Source organism: Nycticebus coucang, chromosome 7, assembly GCF_027406575.1.
Source record: "Nycticebus coucang isolate mNycCou1 chromosome 7, mNycCou1.pri, whole genome shotgun sequence".
Taxonomy (NCBI): domain Eukaryota; kingdom Metazoa; phylum Chordata; class Mammalia; order Primates; family Lorisidae; genus Nycticebus; species Nycticebus coucang.
Window position 1 is genome coordinate 63,697,123 of NC_069786.1, and position 21,068 is coordinate 63,718,190.

The window sequence follows — 21,068 nt, forward strand, 5'->3', positions numbered from 1 at the left end:
CACACTTTTTCACTGGTTCAGGTCAACATTATTATAGACGTGATGGGGTATTAGGGCTGGGTAGGGATTTTTTAGATCAGAAAAAGTCATAGGAGATTAGGGCTGCAGTATGTTAGTTTATCTCAGCAGATTAAAGCTCTTAGTCAATCTAGGGGAAGCCATAGACAAAATTGTATAAGACTAGCAACATTCTACTTGCCTCCCTAGAACATTTTCTATTATTAATGAAACCACAGAATAAAATTAATTATTTAGCGAAAGTAAGCAAATAATCGTGGAAAATAGTTTAAATGGATTTGTAACAGGTAAAGACATTATTTATTTTAAAATGGATGAGGGGGAGATTATAAGGATGTAAAGGAAGAAAATTCCTTCTCAAATTAACTTTTCTCCAAATGCTGATTCTTTCGTACAAGACAGTTTGATGCAGGATATGTGAGACTTTCACAAAATGGCAAAAGAGAAGATCTGAACAACTTGAAACAAAGTGCTAATGTCAGCTGAAGTGCTCCGAGATTACTCATGTCTTTTTCTTTCCTCCCAGACCTGTTAGAAACACTTCAAGAATCGCTCAGTCCAGGAGTGGAGGGGTTGTGTAAAGACAGACGCTTTACCCTGAGAGGAGTGCTGAAATTTTCATCCTAAGGTAACAGGCTGCTCTTATTTTTTGTCTTAGAGGCTTTAAAAATTAATGAAACTATGGTATAAAAATAGACAACACTATCTGAAATACTGTGTAGTCTGAATTTGTTTATAGCTTTGAGAACTTCATACTTTATCGATTCCTTTCATGGGAAATATGTTCAGAAACAATTCCCCAGCATTTGAAGTAGGATGACATATAGAATTGTAAAGCACCAAATGGACCACTTTGGAGGAGACACAGCAGAGATTCTTCTCCTTTTTCTTGTCATGGTTCACATGGGAAATGCTGACATTCTTGTAACACGCTGAAGAAGCTGCTCACCAGCCTGGATTGCTAACACTGCCAAGCGGCTCCGGGGCTCAAGCGATAGAATCTTAGTGTACCTGTGAGCCATGGAATGGGTGAGCTGTGCTGGGGAGCCACAGAAGCTCTCCTTTTTGAAAGCCTTGGAGTGTCCACTGCTTGTTATGTGTCTCTATAGGTGGGGTCTGGATGTAGAGGAGTTGTTCTTAGAAAAAATAACACTTTGGGTTCTAAATTTTCATGTGGAATTTTTTTTCCTAAAGATTGACCAGTATTCCTGATCTTGTGTCAGAAACTTGTACTCAGATTATTTTCCTTCCTCCTCAATGAGAAAGAATCCCTCTCCTAGAGGATCCATGGGCTCGTCACAGTTATACCAGGATCTACTGATGCCCTAGGACTCCCGTGGGGTTCAAGCAAGGGTATCGTGGGGACTCCCCATGACCTCAACCTGCCCAGGGTGTCGTGGGGACTCCCCCTGACCTCAGATGACCTCAGGTGTTTGTACATGGGCCATTGCATAAGTTTTGAGATACACAAAAATCAATGAAGGTGAAATCCATGGACAGAAACAAGCAGAGCCCTCTCAGCAACACAGATAAGCTGAACAAGTTGGAACTTGCACAGGTCAATCACAAAGGATGCTGTTGACAGTGTTTCTGGGAAGTGAAGTAAGGGGCCATAACACAGTCTCTCTCAAAAATTTCACAGGAATCTATGTATACTTTTAGGCTCACTTTAAAATTTGGTCTAATCTGGTAAGATTAAATCCAATAGCTTTAGGGCCAGACTCAAACCCAGACTGACTGTTGCAGAATGGTACCTTCCAGGGTCACGTGGCCCTGACCTTATATATGGTGTTTCTTCCCTGCCTTATTCCAATGGCATCACTGGTACCACCACAGGACTACCTTAGGAATAAGAAGGAACAACTGGGATGCCCAGTGGTATCCCCATGAAAAACAAAGGCAAAGTGTTCTGTAGTCACAATGTTAGACATTGTCTCATCTTCAAAGAATTTTTGTCTTATTTTGGTTCGGTTCAGTTCTACGACTTCCTTGTCTGAGGTTTTACTTTGCTTTTTTTTGTTTGTTTGTTTGGTTTGGTTTGGTTTGGTTTTTAATTAACAGACTTTGAGCAGCTTTAAGTTTTCAGAAAAATTAATTGGAAAGAATAAAGTTCCTACCTACCCCTCCCCAACACACATACACATTCCCACATTATTAACATCTTGTGTGAATGTGGTACAGTTGTTACAATTGATCAACCAATATTTATACAGTCTCATAAAGTCTACAGTTACAAACACTGTACAACAGTGTTTCAGTTATACGATTTATGGCAAATGTGTAATGACAGATTCCCATCATTGCTATATCATACGGAGTAGTGTCACTGCTCTGAAAATCCCCTATGCTCCCCAGTCACCCTCCCTCCTTATGCTGAAACCCTGGTGATCTCTGAGCTTTATCTTGCTTCCGTCATTTTACCTTTTCTAGAATGTCATTTATTAGGAATTACGGACTGTATAGTCTTCTCAGCCAGATCCTTTCACTAAACAATATACTTTAAATGTTCATCTGTGTCTTCCCGTGGCCTGACAGCTCATTTCTTTTCCCCCTGAATCTTCCACTGTATGGATATAACCACGTTTGGTTTCTCCTTCCACCCACTGAAGGATATCTTGATTGCTTCCAAGCCTGAAGAATTTTTTACAAAAGCTGCTATAAATATTTATTTGCAGACTTTTGTGTGGACAGACGTTTTCAAGGAGTGTCATTACTGGATCAAATGGTAAAAGTAGGTAGTTTTGCAAGAAACTACCAAACTATATTTTGAAGTAATATTTTATATTTTCATCTGCAATGAATGAGAATTCCTGTTGCTCCATGTTCTCACAACTTGGTTTTGTCAGCACTTCGAATTCTAGCCATCCTAATAGGTGTGTAGTGTTTTTTTCATTTCCTTACATTTTTAAAAAATTAATTAAAAAAGATATTGTGACTGCCCAGATTTTGGATTCTTAGTTCCTAGAAACTGCTTCATTATTTACTTAGTAATGAGACTGATTAAGAATCTGAGCTTCTCCCTCGAAACATCCACTATGGCAATGCGATTTTTATGAAATCAGTGTGTGTTACACCCGTGTGTGTGTACGTATGTGGTATGTGTGCATATACCTACTATTCTCTATTATAGAAATAGGTCAGAATAGACAAGGACTCTTCTAATAATAAACCATTGAAATGAAAATGTACAGAAGATATAAAAGATTTTGATTCTAAAAATGAAATACGCATATTCTGTAGAACCTTAATATTAAAATAGACTATTTTGATGCTGTTCAAAGCTAGCTTTCTGGAGTGAACTACAGTGTTATATATACACCACATCAAATTAGCAATTTTAACTTTTATATTCATTTTAAATTCAGCTATGCAGATATACCCATAAAAAGAGACTCTTCATGATTCTTTCAAGTTATAGTAATTTTTCTCTATGCTTGATGCATGTTTTAGATTTGATTGTATTACTTTGTAAACATTTCTGATTATAGCAGTTTCCCTAGTAGAGGGTTACTATCTACAGTGTAATGACCATTCTCTCAGATTTCTATCACCAAATATATTACAATGTCTGAGTTGCAGCAGAATTTTAGTAAACACTCTGTTAATGTATAGAGAATGCTACATCAAATATTGTAGAAATCTGTTAATAAAGTTGAAGATATCAGACAAGCATTATAAGTCAAGGAAAAAGAGGGAAACTAACTTAAGTCATGTAAATAATTTTGTGTAATGTTCAGGACTAGGCTACTTAACAGAGTATGGATCTGATTTAAAAATTAAATGTCTAACATGCTTATGTAGTTTTAGGTACAAAACAGAGTCTCAACACTGACACAAATGCAGGGATAAAATAGACTTGTTCTCTACTTTCTGGAAAAGATGCATTCTCGTGTAGAGGGATGGAGGATAGTGGAAATAGGAACTGTGTTTATTGGTGACCACAGAATGAATATTTAAGCACATTTTATAAAGAAGTAGAATGATGAGAGGTGTGCTGGCATGGTGAGTACCTTACATCTGTGTTGCTAATTCACTGATAGGATCATAAATGGGAAACTGGATTTTTGAACATCAGCATGCTTAGGAGTTACTTTGGGCCTTTGACTAAAATTCATTTTCCTAGACTCCTTACTTAAATAAATGATCTTAATCAAATATCTTAATTTGTAGAGTCCATGATTCTTCACTTTTATCAAGCTCCGAGGTTATTGTATTACTGGCGATCCAAGAGACCACCCTTTAAGAAACATGGTCTGTACCCTTTACAGTCTTTATCCATTCCGCATGATTCGTGGTGGGTAGTGCTGCTGAGATTGGGCTAACAGGCGGTCAAGCCCAAATATGGCAACTAAGAGAACAGACGGACAACGCCGAGTAACTTCATGGCCCCTTCGTGGCATGTTGGATGGGGGATTGTCCTAAGAGTCTGAAAATAGGACCACAAACTCGTTGAGGAAACCAGTACAAAAGTTGTGTCCAGGATTAGAACATTTTAAAACAGTGAAGTACATATTTTAATAATAGAATAAATAGTTAATAAATATGTAATTACATACATAGTCAATGATTATGTTATAAGGTATTGGTTATGATATTTACAATTATGCAGAAAATGATAAATAACTAAGAAACCCCGAAGTAGGATAATGGTTAAGTTAGTACCCCCACTTCAAATAGCATATTATTTTCACTGCATTAAAGAAAGACAACATGTAGGATGTGTGCAAAGTTATATCAAAAAATGATAATCTATAACTGTAAGTTTGATAGGACCTTATCAACATAAAATAGCATAAATGATGAAATTTCAGGTGTTTTGAATTCTAAAATTTTCTTGGCTTATTTTGTATTAGTATTAGTATTTCTTAGGTCCTCAACAAAATCAAATGTTAGGCCCTAAAACCTGGATGAGGTAAATCCCTCGTAATCACAAGCTTTAGTCTCATACACTTTAAATTTCAAAGAAAATAATTTTTTTTAAGTGAATAATGCATCTTTATTGAGAATTCTTTTTTCTTTTTTTTTTTTATTAAATCATAGCTGTGTACATCAATATGATCATGGGGCACCATACACTTGGTTCATAGACCATTTGACACATTTTCATCACATTAGTTGACATAGCCCTCCTGGCATTTTCTTAGTTACTTTGCTAAGACATTGGCAAAGAAAATAATTTTTAAGTCAAAAGTTTCTTTGATTTTTGCAATAACACCCATATCTGGCCAATGAATAAAATCATTTGGGGAACTTTTAAAAATATGATTTTCTTAGAAACTTGACAAGTGATTCAGTTTCTACAGATTTGAGTTGGGGCCCTGGGATCTGACTTTAAAATATCATGCTGGAGGCGGGGCAAAGTTTCCAGCATTCTGGGAACCCAAGGCGGGCAGACCACCTGAGCTCATGAGTTCAAGACCAGCCTGAGACAGAGCAAGACCCCGCCTCTAAAAACAGCCAGGCATTGTGGTGGGTGCTTGTATCCTAGTTGCTTGGGAGGCTGAGGCAAGAGAACCACTTGAACCCAGGAGTCTGAGGTTGCTGTGAGCTATGACACCATGGCCACTCTACTAGGGGCAACAAAGTAAGACTCTATCTCAGAAAGGAATAGAATAGAAATAAAATATAATATCATACTGGTATCCTTACTGACTATCTAAGGTTAAAAACCACCCCTGTAGAATAAACAATTTTTGTCTTCAAGAATTTCTGCAATGATGTGTATATGAAAAAAAAAGGAAAATTATGTCAAGTTCTGGAACATTTAATGTGTCTTGTATAACATAGTAAGTAAAGTGGTTCAGAGGAGGGAAAGAGTAATGTGAGGATTCCTTGGGATGGTCCTCTAGTACAAAAACCTTGAAAGCACTGGTGACAGAGATGGGGATACTGTGGAAATCAAAAGCTTCATCATCATCTTTACAATTTTCATGTTGTTAAGATAGGAAGTGGTGAGAAGGCGAAACCTTGAAACACCTAGAGATGGGAGTAACACAGAGGCACCCTTTTGGGACCAGCTTTCTTACCAATCCAAAGTACAAGACCCCACCCCTTCCCTAGAGCCCCACATCCCTTCCCAGCCTACCTCTCCAAGGCTGGATCTTAGATTTGAGAAAGTCCCTTCCCAGCCTTCTTCTCCAAGGCTGGATCCTAAATTTGAGACAAGAGATGGCTCCAGAGAGAAGGTGTTGCTCAGCATTTTGGGATGGGAAGGCACGAATAATCTGTGTTCCATATGACAAGGGAAAAGAAGGTGAGGAAAGATACATCAGAATATTCGTGGAAGTCAATTTATTACTAATGTTTATTAAAAGTTATTATGGCTTTTAAAAGGTATAGAGCCAATCAAAGAGCAGGTTGGACGTGCACCTTTCAATCCAGGTTTGATCTGCTTTCTCAGAACATGAAAGTAGAAGAAAGAGGCGTTCAGTGATGGGACCACGCAGCCCTGGGTAAATCTACCAAGTATTTTTCTTCTGTGGAATCAATTTATTTTTTAGAACAAACATTGTTTAAACTTTTATTTTTCAGTTCATGTTGCCTAAACTGACTTTTTATCACAGGTCGGACATAGTACTATGAGGTCAAGTATTCGTAAATGAAAAGTCAATACCAGGGCAGCGCCTGTGGCTCAGTCGGTAAGGTGCCGGCCCCATATACCGAGGGTGGCGGGTTCAAACCCGGCCCCGGCTGAACTGCAACCAAAAAATAGCCGGGCATTGTGGCGGGCGCCTGTAGTCCCAGCTACTTGGGAGGCTGAGGCAAGAGAATCACTTAAGCCCAGGAGTTGGTGGTTGCTGTGAGCTGTGTGATGCCACGGCACTCTACCGAGGGCCATAAAGTGAGACTCTGTCTCTAAAAAAAAAAAAAAAAAGAAAAGTCAATACCAGCTTGGTTAGAATCGACTAAGGAGCGGGTATAGATGAGGCTGGATGTCCTGAGTGGTTGTTTTGAGTCAGGCCTTAAGTTCCAGAAAAAGGAATTGCACTTGGCTTTACAGTGAAGGTTTCTGAGGAGGATAATGAGGAGATAAATTTGGGTTCTGAAGAAGAAAATCAGCCAACTATGAAGAGATGGGTAGAAGGAAATGCAATTAGCATACTAATTAGCTAATTACCATGAGATGAAACCTGCACTAGGCTGTTGGCAGGAAAAAGTGATAGAAGGTAGTGGTTGATACAGAGAAATTCATCTTTAACTCAATTAGGGTTAATAGCCTCTGATCGTCCAATAAGCACCAGTCACTGTTCTAGGCGACTGTGACATCAGCAAACGAAGTAAAGTATATCTATCAAAGAGCTATAGACAAAGGTCTGTGTCCCCCAGAATTTATGTGTTGACATCCTCAATGTGATGATTTAGGGGCCTTTGGGAGGTAATTAGGTCATGAGAGTGGTATCCTCATAAATGGGATTAGTGCCCTTTTAAGGAGAGGCAGAAGAGCTGGCTTACTCTCTTCCTGCCATGTGAGAATTCAAGAAGAGTTGCAGTCTGCAACTCTGATAAAAGTTCTCACTAGAGCCCAACCATGCTAGCACCCTGATTTCAGACTTCTAGCCCCCAGAACTATAAGAAATATAGATTTCTGTTGTTTATAAACAAGCAGTTTGTGATATTTTGTTTCATCAGCCTGAACTAAGACAGGGGTAAATAAACAAAAAGAGCAATGGCTCATTAACATGATTAAAATGTGTGTAATGTATAAGAATTTGGAAATGTACAAAAATACGAAACCGAGCAGGGTAAGAGGAATGGGGGGGATAAACAATAGTTATGATATCAAATAGAGTTGTGGGAAGAGGACTCACTGAGAAGTGGAGATGTGAGCAAATGTTTAAAGGATGAGAGAGGGTGAGCTACCCCAAGGGAGAGCATTCCAGGCAGAAGGAAAAGGAAGCACAAAATCCCCAAAGTAAGAGCGTTCTAAGGCCGGTCTAGACAAGCTCCATTTTGAATTTAAATAGATGTCAAGGCAAGGTGCTCAATTGTACCAATCACCAATTACCAAAATAGAGGATTTGCATACTGGAAAGAATATTCCTCCTTAGAAGTTCTGCTTTAGCATAGAATTGAATTAAATTTCTACAGGAAAAAAAGAGATAAAAAGAATCTTTAATTAAGGAGTCAGCTTTGGCCCTTGTCCATAGTGAAAGTCACTCTGAGAAAGTGAGGGAGCCTGGAAAAGTCAGAGAGAAAAAAACAGCATCTTTACACATCTTTGAAGCTGTAGAAAGAGGGATTAGCTAAGAAAAGGAGGCTCTGTTATGTGGCATGTAGCAAAAAGATTAAGAAGAATAAAGAATGGAGAAACAAACAAACAAACAAAAAACACAGTGGTTTGGGAGAAGGGGCCTTGGGGTTCTGAAGACTACTGATGATTTCGGAGAGAGCATTTCCCTTGGTTGAGAGCATTGTATTCCAAAGTACCCAACAGGTCATGTTTCCTGTACTAAGTACAGTGAAAAATCTATACTGTTAATAATCAGTAGTGTTCCAGACAAGGACACTGCCCACTGAAGATATTTTTATAATGCTTTGATATCTATCTTTGGTAAAAAGTATTGATAAGTTTGAATGAATAAAATTAAATTTGTTAGACCTCAAACTTAAGGTGTGCCCAACTTCTGTTTCCCGTTTGCTCTTCCCACCTGCTCTAAAACCTCATAACAAAGTACAGTATTGATGTGTTGAAGACCTGGGACCTGCACATGCTTTGATGGAGTGATGTTGCAGTATTGCTCAATTTGTAGAAATTCTCAGGCCTGCAGTAGAGCTTTCTTGAGGTCCCAACCAAACCTTTTGTTTTATTAATGTATCAAGGCCTTTTATAAGACACATTGATTTGTCGGTTCAAAAAGCTAGAAGAAACACATGGTTATAATAGGATTAAAAGTAGAGCCTATTAATGTTTTATACTCCCTTCAATAACTCCTTACTGTATATGTTTTTAAGTTTGTAAGAACTATATAGAGTGCTAAGTAGGAACTCAACATACTTCTGTTAGACTGTTAATAAAAAGTTGTATGGAAATTAGGGATTTCTAAAGTAGTTATAGTCAGCTTTGATTCCTACTCTCTGTTGCAATGACCTAAAATTCATTTTTTAAAATATCTTTCTATGTTATGTAGCAAGCCTACCAGAAAAAGTGCTTTGAAAGAAGTGGGAGATTAGATATTTAAAGAATGGGAACACATCTTAATATAAGAAAAGGGCAAGATTGTATTCTGGAGGAAAGAAAATTTTGAGGAAGTATGTTAATGTGATGGATGGCAGGATTTATTTGGAACTTTAGAGTTCATTGTAAATAACTTTCTCAAGATCAAATTCGTATTCAAGGTCAATGCCTTGCCCCTGAGCCTCTCTTTCTTCTTCTTTCAGATACCCATCATTCTTGCCCCTATTAACATCCACTCTCAAGAAAGGATCCTCTATCAGTCTTTTATAACTTCATAACTTCATGTGAATTTAAATCAGTGTGCTACTTTTTCAAAGAGTATTTACATTTTAAACAGGAAAGGGAGGTGGTATCTCCATTTAAAATAATTATGAAACAGCCTGCTCAGTCTGTATGGAAGACCTAGGGGATTTTATCAGTCGTTTGTTTTTTTGTTTTTTTTTTGTGGTTGTACTTTTATATTTATTTTTGCTTCCATTTTATATTGAAGGAACTCTGTAGTTTCCATAATTGCAACAAGATGAGATTTTCATTGCTTTTAATTAACCTGCTTTTTTCTTTCTCAACTCGACAATTAACTCGGCTAAATTTGGTTAGCAAATGAAAAATTCTAACTGCACTAGTTGCATGTTGATTTTCCTATCTACGATTTGATACTTCCATCATTATGTTTCAGATGAGAAAAATCTTAAAATAAGATCTAGATTTTATATTCCATGATAAAAATCACCACTTTTTCCCTGAAGGCATTGTCCCAGAAATGATTTTTTTAAAGGTAGCACTATTGGTTTTATTTCTTGGAAGGAGAAAAATGTCATTCAGAGTACTAAGATAGTGATCTAGTATATTTGGTATTATGAGACTCAAAGATTTAGCAGTAAAAATCTTTACTAAAGAAAAAATTGGCGTATTCAGAGGGAGAGCACTGAATTGCTATATTTGAGGGCAAATCTGGCAGGACTAGAAGAAGATACTAAGAAATGAAAGCTTTCTGAAAAAATGGTTCCTTTCAATTAGTCATTGTAATTGCATCAGAAACAGAAGTCTTAATTTTTATAAACACAGAAATATGCATGGTATTTTTTTCCTTCAGTATCCCAAAATACTTAAGACATATGCTTTATAGAGGCAGAGTAAGAAAGAAAATAACACTTAGCAAATATCTTAAAGCCCTACATTAAAGGCTAACATAAATTATGTTTTTCCTTCCCTGGCAAAGAGCAACAAAAGAACAATTTGGGTGTACGAAATAAGTGACAGTGTGTGGCTGGGCTGGAATCTAGAGATACCATAATTAAATTAACTTGATTGTTCTCTTTGCTACTAGAATAGTTTAAGCAAAATGCTTGTGGGGGCAGGGTGGGAACGTGTGTGTGGTGCATGCACACATATTTGTGCATGGGAGAGACAGTCCAAGAGAGACAAAATGGCTTTGGTTGCTTTGGAAACATCATTTCACCTTCTTGCTTCTGAATTTTTCTGAGAGAAACATCCACTTAATGTCATAATAGCCTCACAGGAACAATTTAATAGTTCCTGCTGAAAGCCTACAAGAACTCTCAGGATAGAAAATGCAGTTTTGTAAAGGCGTTCTCATCAGCCTCTGTTAATCTTTGAGGTTTGGGGGAGTTTTTTGTTGTTTTTTTTTTTCTTTAAGACAGAGTCTCATTTTGTTGCCCTCTGTAGAGTGCTGTACAGTCAAAGCTCACAGCAACCTCAAACTCTTGGGCTCAAGCAATCCTTGCCTCAGCCACCCGAGTAGCTGGGACTATAGGTGCCAGCCATGACACCTGGCTATTTTTTTATTAAGGATTTTTATTAAGGAGTGGTGTCTCACTCTTGCTCAGGCTGGTCTCCAACTCCTGAGCTCATGGCAATCCACTAGCCTCGGCTTCCAGGCTGTAAGACTACCTGTAAGACTTCCACCTGTAAGACTACCAGGATTACAGGTGTGAGCCACTGCACGGGGCCTAACCTCTGTCAATTAAGATTTAATTGAATGAATTGAAAATTTGATAGGTACCAACCCATTGGTTGCAGAGAACCTAAGGCAAGAATAATTCTTTAGAAATTGTTAAAATGCGAGTCAAATAATGGCTAGATAATTACAGCATGGCATTCTTCAGTGGCACTTCTAAAACATGAGTTCAATATTGCCAATTTATTAAATAATAACTAATCAGAAAAAATAATGTTCTTGGGGTGCCTTAGGAATGGCCTTTGAAGAAAATTCTTCTTTGTGTTCATTTTATGAACTATGGGACCAGAGCTGGTGCTCTCAGTTGGACCTGGATTTTCCAGGTATGTCCTTCCCTACAGTAACTGCGGACATCTAAGAGACTCTGTGCTACCCTAGGATTTCAGGACGAACTTGAATTAAGGGGGAAAAGTTTCCTATATTGGGCTTGTTCTTAAGACAAGAGTGTTTGCCTATCGTTATATTTTTTATGAGCATCAATGATTCTGAATACATTGCTAATACAAACATATAAAGATGAATACAACTGATCATCTTTTGACTAATGTTATTGGGACTTTTAATCCAATTGTTGATTCTAACTTACTTATTCCTGGGGTGAGAATAGAAAAAATTTTTGAAGAATGATTCCCACCTAAAAAGTGATAGATTCCAATGAGGTACTTAATTATTTGCTCTTTAATAACGGTTGTTAAAACAACAATTGTTAACTGATAGCAAGTCTGTCATACTACCTGGGATAGGGAGACCATTAACTATAAATTGAAAAATTTAAATTATTTAATTGGTTTGCAGCCAAATTTCTAGAGTAGAATAACAGAGTACGCATTTAAAATTGACATTTAAGAAGTCAATGAGATAGTCAATTTCAAATGCATTTATTAAAATATATCCACCATAAAAAAGACAGTCCTTTAACTAAGTAAGGTGCAATGTAATGGAAACATGGAAGTGGGCCTTGAATTTACAAAGCTAGAAAACTACATAAAGTGCATATTTCACGTTCCTGATTGATTTTTACTGTTCTGATTGGAGCCAAATTAGTTTTTACTTCTGATAACATATTAAATGATAAAGGGAAGAAAAGAGAAAAATGTATATTAACTCAATATTCAAAGATATATTAATATCAGTATATAATTATAGTTTTATAATGTTTTAGCTATGATAAATAAGATGTCCAATTGATATTTCCGGTTTTAAAATCTTAAGTACTTAGTATCTTCCACTTAAGGTTTTAAATATGTTTTGAAAAAATTTCTGATTTTAGTTTGAGGTTAAGCTTAAAAGACAGCAATAAAACCAATATAAAAAAATACAAATACATTTTATTTATAAGGTTTTAAACATTATGAAACAGTTATATTTGCCTTTTTGTTGTAAAATACATATAAAATCAATTTGATCTCTTCCAAATTTTGAAGCCTTTTTTACTCCTAAAGACAACTCTCAGAAATGTTAATTTACTCATCTACAGCAGTAGAAAAAAAAAAAATTCAATTAGGCTGAGCAACCACTGGCTGGTCTCGTGGTAATTAAACACCTTGGACTTCACCTTGAAGTGCCTCCTTATTTCTTGGCCTTCAGCCTTCAAAGCAGTGTTGAATCTGAGACATGTCCATGAATGAATTACACAGGACACTTACAGCAAGACTTTATAGTCTCATTTCTGTTCTAAACTCTTAAGGCGTTCATGCCTTTAAAGTGTACTACTGAAATAAGTATAAATGAAGTCTTACATCACTTTACATTCCAATTTTCTCTCTATAATGGAAGCAAAAGATAAAACACCACTCATTTATTTAACAAATATTTACTGAAAGTCTCCCATATTCTAGGCACTTTACATGGTGTTAAAGGCTTTCATTTTAGCAGGGCAGATCATGCATTAAGCAAAAACCTTCACCGATCTTTTCATAGTTACACTTACGAGATATGCTATGTGGAAAAGAACAAGGTGAGATGAACCAATGTAAGAGAATGGCTTAACACACATAGAGAGAGGGAGGAATTCCCAAAGACAGGCGAAGGTGCAGGGGACATATAAGGAAAATCAGGCAGAATATTCTAGTAATATATTCCTTAGAAGGTTTCCTGCACAAAACATAAGGGCCACAAGTGTATTGATTATTACTTTATGACATTTAAACAATTTCATGGTACTTCAAAAGTTACAATTATTGACATACTGCCTACCAAGATTTTTTAAATTTTCTCTTCATAATCCTTTCTACTCAATCAGGGACTGACTCAACTATTATTACGTAAGTTATTACAGGCAGTCAGTAGACCCGATGGGTATACATGGGTGATTTTTATGAAAATTCCCACGTTGCACATACTTCAAATCAAAACCTACAGAGTATCCGTCTGCCACAAGGATTCCCTTCACTTGATATCCTACTAGGTTTCTACTAGTTCCTGAACACTTGTAAAAAGTGAAAAGCGCACTGTTAAGATTTTATTATGTTAAATTCTTTAAAGCCTCCAAAAGCGGACATATTTTATGAGATAATGTAAAAATATAGCAGCGTGGCACTAAAAATTCTTTATGAACAATATGTTCTTCAGCCTACATTCACAGCAACATTGTCTGCTAACCTCTCAACACAAATTCTATGCTTTGACCACGCTGGTTAATTTATCTGATGTACCTTAAGTTGTATATTCAAGAAATTCTTCCCATCTAAAATGCCCACCCATTTTCTCTTCTTAGAAAGCCTATTTATTCTTCATGTCATCACCGACCACCTCAACCAGGTGCTCTTTCTGGTAAATCTCGATTTTAAGAATCATACAAGGTCTCTAATGCCATTCCATGGGCCTGGCTGCCCATCCATTTGGCATTCATAAAATTGTGAATCCCTTTCTTGTGTTCAAATTGCAAGCACATTTTACTGTCTTTATTATGTGCATAGTACCATTTTCACAACAGAGCCCTTTGTTGTCATATATTCTAGGTATCCCTATTACAGTTTGACTGAATCTTTTAGTTGTCTTTCAGTTCTTAAGTGAGGGTGCTTTGACCACATTCAGTGCTGAATAAATGCATGTTACTAGGTAATGAAAGAGAAGACTTAGCAATAACCACCAAGCAACAGAACTTCCACATCACCAAGAACCTTCTGGCTCCCTGGCCAGTATGCAGTGGATACAATTACATAACAGATCAATTGCTACCAATCAGGAAGAAATTAAAATACTCTGAGAATTTAGAATCTATACTTGAATCACAATGAAGTTTCCTAATTCTATGCCAACCCCTTAGATTATCTACATTTGTTTAGTTGGTCTTATTTACTTAATAGTAATCATTTCCTAAGATAGTGCAGAACATTGAATTGGAATGGGTACAATTCTAGCCCAGAGGCTATATCCCAGAATTAGTTATAAGTAGCTCAAGATTAATATTGTGTGCAATTATATGTCAACCATGAAAATAAGCAAATCCAGATTTCAGGACCTCAAACTAAATCATCTCATGGGTACTGTCTTCATCTGCTTTCATTCTGATTGATTTTCATGGGAAGGAAAATTATAGGACTATGTTTTTGACACATCAAAATGCCTCTTTTCTCTTAACCTAGTGATAAAGAAAAAGTAGGAAGAAAATTACTTATAAGAAAAAAATACTTCCGTTTCCATTGACAACTGACTGATTAATCACATCTGTGCAACACAGTACAGTCACATTCTGCCTGATGTCCCAGTCAACAACAGCTGCATATGTGACAGGGAATTTGTAGATAATAATATCATATTTTTCCTGTAACTTTTCTATGCTTAGATATCATTAGATGTACAAATACTATTGTGTTCCACTTGCCTACAGTAACGTGTAGCCTAGGAGCAACAGGCTATTCCACATAAACTGTACTGAAATACAGGCTATGATGTTTGCACACCAGGATTGCCTAACAATTCAATTCTCAGCACATGTCCCTGTCATTGACACATAACTGTACACACAACTATAAAAGGGAATATGTATATTTTCCTATGTATGAGCATAGAAAACCTACAAAATATGCAAAGTGAATAAGGCCAGGTGCAGATCGGTGTGTATGATATGCCACCATCTGTGTAAATATAAATAAAAGCTAATGTTTGCTTTGCATGTGTGTTTAATGGATATATTGGGAAGATTATACAGTGGGCCAGTAATGCTGTATGCCTTTGGAGGGAAGGGAGGTAATGAAAATGAAGCAATGGGAGAGAAACTTCACTCAAAACATTGTATCTTCTTAGTTCTGAGCCATGTGCCTGCATTAAGTATTAAAAAATAAAGAATATTTAAATTTTTAAATGGAAATAAAAAGGGAGGAATAAAATAATCATTTTCTTAAGTTTGTTTGAGCCGATGTAAGTTTTCTAAAAACAGTAGACTTATGTCGAGCCTGTAAGAATCTGAAAAAATCATCAAAGCTCCTCTTCTTGATATTAACACTCAAAAATTCGTCAGTGGTGGACTTTGGAACTGTGATTGGAGACTCCAGGGTGGGAAATGGAGTACTATCTTATGATATCCTAAGAAGGACATGGAGCTGTCCTGTAGAAGCTGATGTACTTGATCATGATGTATTTGGTCTATGTGGAGTTTGGTCACATCTCAAGATATGACGGAGAGCTACTTAGGACTCAACAATGCTCCTTCACAGAAATGAAGTTTAGATCCAAATGGGAAAAAATGATACAACTAGAAGCATGCCTAGACTATATTTCTAACAGTGAATGATCTTAGGGGCACAAGTATTAATTCCATTCATTCCTGATTCAAGCAACACTACTCTGTGAAGTCTTTCCTGACACTCCAAGCAAAGGTCAATTCTTTCTCCTCTGTATGCCACTAGCAAGCATTGTACACCTCTGTTTTAACTTTCGGCACAAAGGTCAAGTTGCCCCTGCTGGCAAGTCTGACTGTCCACGGGACTGTTGTCTTTAAAGAATCTTTCTTTTTCATCTTTGTATGAGTGGCATGTAATAGCGTATGTATAGAGCAGAGATTTAACATCTGTTCGAGGAATGAATGATGTTCAGAGGAGAGTAGACTTCCTAGAAAAATGATTTAGAACATCGTTTGGTTTCCTGAAAAGTGGATTACCACCATAGAAATAAAACTTACATGTTAGGTGGGAAACTTGATGAGCTGATAAAGAAATTTTTAAATTAAGTTTTGTGGGGTGAGGAGAGATAGAAGTAAAACTATATAACCATGATGTATGACAGATGGTATATATACTCAAACATTCAAGTATGCAAGTGCTAGGATTTATGGGAGTGAATAAGACTTGGAATTTATTAGGACCTCATTTTCTAATATAGGAAAGAAATCTTATAGATAAATACACACAATGTAAGCAGCCTGTGGCATAATAGAAATATACATAAAATAACTATGGTAGTGGGCTTTGAAGTATGGATTGGATTTAGATGGTGGAGATTAATCCAGGTGGGGGAATTAGAACGAGTACGTAGGTGTATGTTGTGAGAGATGACAGATGGCAGGGTCTCTAAGACCCCCTTGTTGTAGACCTGGTTCAGTCACTCAGAAGAACTAGCAAGTTGTCCGAGTCACAGAGATAAAAGGGGTACGTGGAACTGAAGCAGCCAAGACTCCAATACAGCAGAAGTATAGTTTTTACTTAAAGCCAAACACAGTTTCATAGATTTTTCCAAGAGAGTGGAATGAGAGAAGACCTTTACCCAACAAACAATACACCAATGTAAGTATTTCATCTAAGCTCCCCCTATAATTTTCCGAAAAGCTTTTCACTGGCTCCCTGAGGTCCTCGGGTATTCTTGTCCATATCTCATTGGTTGTAGATTACCTCAGTTACCCATGTGCTCATTTTTCCTTTACATGTTAACAGTAATGCTACCTGTGACATTCCAGATATTGTACGATGGTGGACTGCTAGTCTGTGATGTTTGTGACCTTTTCTGTATGCACTGTTTTGTAGCTTGTGACTAGTATTTCACTCTGTGACAAGCTAAAAATTGCAGTTTGTGGAAAACATGTCATATTTATCAACTGAGCCCCAAGCTTTCCCAGACTCATTGTTTTCTGCAGGACCCCTTTCACCTTCCTTGTCTGAAAGGCCAGACCTTTTCTCCTCTTCCCTGTAGCCCCTTTTTATACCTAATCACGTTCTATGGCACATACTGGAGACATCATGTTCCAATGACTGAGATGTATTACACAGGAAGTGAATGAGGAGAAGGTCAACCCTGGAAGACTAGGCAGGGTAAGACCGTATGAGTCTTCAATACTTGCTTTCACACTCAGATGGCATTCAATAGAAGGTGGAAGATCATTCAAAATTGAATAATCATTGTGCACTTTAATAGGACCAATCCCCCAATCCTGACATTAAAAAACAGCAGCAGTAATAAAGATGTTGCAAAATATTTCTTAAAAGAAAAATAATGCATTATTAAAAGTGTGGTTCTGCCACAGGAACAGAAAAGTCAGTAGAACAGAAGACAAATTCCAATAATAGACCTTGGTGAATATGAAAAAGTCAAATAGGGTAATGGTGTAATTAAAATAACAGTAGGAATTGAGTAAATTAGTTGATAAAACTTACTGGATCAAATGTTTATTGGGGGAAAAGTTGCATCAATATTTTGTGTATTGGTAGCAAGCCAATGGCAGGAGTTAGTAAGTATATGAGAGGTTCATGAAACTATTAATATATACATAAAGCCCTTCGTTATATTTGATAATTATAAATATTAAGTAATTTACAATTACTTAATTTTTCTTAATATTATAAGAAAAATCATCATCATCTTACTAATAAAAGACATTATAGTTAGTAAATGTCTTAGTTTGGACTGCTGTAACAAAATAGCATAGACTGGGTGACTTACCAAGAACAGAAGTTTATTTCTCACAGTTCTGGAGGCTGGAAGTCCAAGAACAGATGCTAGGATGGTGGAGTCTATTTCCAGTTGCAGACTGCTGACTCCTTTTATCCTCACATTACAGAAAGAGCAAGAAAACTCTCTGTGGGTTCCTTTTTAAGGACACTAATCCTGTTTATGAAAGCTCCATGCTCACAGTTTAATTAGGTGTTGAGATTGAAATGTATGCATTTTAGGTAGGTACAAACATTTAGCTCATAAATAGTAAAGCTTATTTTTTAATTTTCTTTGAAAATTTATTTTTATTCAAAATATTTCTTAATTTATAAATGTTCCTTAAGTGTGTCTTCTCAATCAGTAGATACTAAAAGTTGTACTCAAAAAAAAGGAAACGTTTTTTAAAATTTCAGACTAATATGGGAATGTAAATGATAAGACTACATTGTTTTCACTTCTAAGGTAAAGTTCAAGATGTGGTTGAGCCCTTCACCCAGGGGGCACCCTCACCTTGTGCACATTCCGCTATCCCCCCAATCACCTTCCCTTCTCCCCCCTCCTTCCTACCCCTCCTCACTCTCTTTTCCCCTCTCCTGTGCTAGACTATACTTGTGTTTTTCTTTCTGTGGGTATGTAGTTGTTTATATATTGGTTTCTTATTAGCATTGAGTACATTGGTACTTTTTTCCCCATTCTTGAGATACTTTACTAAGAAGAATGTGTTTCAACTCCATAGAGGTAAATACAAAAGATGTAAAGTCTTCATCTTCTCTAATGGCTGAATAGTCTATGGTGTACATACTCTACAGTTTGTGCAGCCATTTATGGGTTGATGGGCATTTGGGTTGATTCCAACTTTGATAATTGTGAATTGAGCTCCAGTAAATATTCTAGGGGAAATGTCCTTGTGGAAAAATTATTTTTTTTAAATCAAATGGAAAGTCAACTTTTAGTTCTTTGAGAATTGTCCAAACCTCATTCCATAGATGTTTTATTAGTTTGCAATACCACCAGCAGTGCAAAAGTGTTCCCTTCTCTCTACATCCATACTAATATTTGCAGATTCAGGATTTTGTGAAGTGGGCTGATCTCACTGGAGTTAGGTAACATCTCAGAGTGGTTTGATTTGCATTTCTCTGATGATTAGTGATGATGAGCATTTTTTCACTTGTCTGTTGGCCACTTGTCTGAGACCGCAAGCAAGCTGTTCAGAAATCCAGGGAAAAGCATTAACAAGTGCAAAGACTTTGACATGAGAGAATGCCTGGCAGGCTCAATGAAGAGGAAGTCCAATGTGGCTGGAGTAGTAGGAGTTGTAGGGAAGAGGAATAGAAGATGAGATCAAATCAATTCAGGGAAGAGACTTTGTAGTTCATTGAGAGGAACTTTAGTTTTAACCCTAACAGTAATGGGAAGAAGCATTTAGAAGGTTTAGAACAGAAGACTGACATAATTTTGCACATTTTTTACAGATTAATAGCTGCAGCTGCTGTGTAGAAAGTAGAACGAAGGAAATCAGGAGAAGAAAGAGGAATATCCCTTAGAAAATGAATGAAATAGTCCAGGAGAGAGATGAAGTTGATACGCTGGAAAGTGGAAAGATATAGGAAAATAACAGATATGTTTTGGAGGTAGACCCAGCAGGATTTAGATTTTGAAAGTAAGATAAAATTAAGGGTCAGATTGTCAGAGAAGAATCAAGATGAGTTATAGATCTGATCTAGTATCAAGTTTGCCAATAAATCATGGATACAAATAGTAGCCAAACTGTCTTCCCTTGGAAAAGTATAAAACCATCAGGTGCAGCTCTCCAAAAAACATCCTTTTCATTTTTGAGGACAGGCTCTAGATTGGATTTAACATACGAGGTTTAAGTAATATTTGTGATAAAGTGCACAGAAGGAGTCATTTCATTTAGGAAAAATTTCTTTTATATCTCTTTAATTGCATGATTTATATGACAGTTTTCATGGACCATGCCTTGGAAATCTATACATTCTAAGTTTAGTTTTGTTGGTTTTGGGTTTTTTTTTTTTAACATAAGCTATTCTAGACAGACCAGATACATCTCACTAAAAGCATTCCATAAATAAGGACTTCACACTAGTAAATAATATTTGTATTTTTGCTAGGATGGTCATTGGTACGTTTACAACGGAGTCTAACTGGGTCATCTCTTCCTTTCCCAGATGGGTTAAAGGGACACACAGGTTGCAAGCCTACTGCTAACATTTGCTTTCCCAGAGCATCAGAGATGATTTTTCAGAGGTTTTCACCTGAATGATTAGAAGGATGGAATTGTCATTAACCATGATGGCGAAAACAGAAGAGCAGTCCCCATGGAATAAAAGTATAGGAGCTCGATTTTGTACAGTTTAAATTTGAGATGCAAATTAAGCAGTCAGGTAGAAATGTCAGTTAGATAATAAATGGTATGAATCTGGAAATCAGGTATGAATCTGGAATCAAGGAGATATCTAGAACGTATGTATAAATTTGGGAATCATTAGCACATAGACAGTATCTAGAGCCATGAGATAGAATGTGATCATCGGGAAAATAAGAATAGATAGAAAAACGGAAATTAAAATAGCATCATAGAATCAATAAAAAAGGAGAGGTGAAATGTTAATCATGAGTCTTAAAAAATGCATGCTACTGCATTTAGGCATTTCATTTTAAGTAATTTTTTCTATGGAATAATGATAGAAACAAAGAAGGATGTTTGTTATAGTGTTTATTATCTTTAATAAAAGGATATGAAAAACAACCAAATGATAGACAATAGTTAAATTAATTGTCCTCATTCATCCATGGAAAAAGAGAAAAAATAAGATAGATTCAGAAACTACTTAATTTTAGATACACCAAAAGCATATGGCTTTGCATAGATTTTTTTATTGCTTTAAATTGGGAAAGTCTTCCTAATGTTAGCAAGTAATTATTGCTGAATGGTATGCTTTCTGTTTTTTTTTTTTTTTGCTTTTCTGTATTTTCTGAATATTCTACATAAATTGTATATTTAGAAAAAAG

At 36.4% G+C, this 21,068-nt stretch overlaps 1 protein-coding gene across 1 annotated transcript in view; it reads left to right on the top strand.

Annotated features, from left to right (window-relative positions):
* Positions 1 to 21,068, top strand: part of B3GALT1 (beta-1,3-galactosyltransferase 1) — a 561,315-nt gene that overhangs the window by 180,838 nt on the left and 359,409 nt on the right. Inside the window, exon 2 of the mRNA XM_053597531.1 lies at positions 545 to 646. The gene's annotated coding sequence lies outside the window, so the exon portion shown is untranslated. The remainder of the gene's footprint in view (positions 1 to 544; positions 647 to 21,068) is intronic.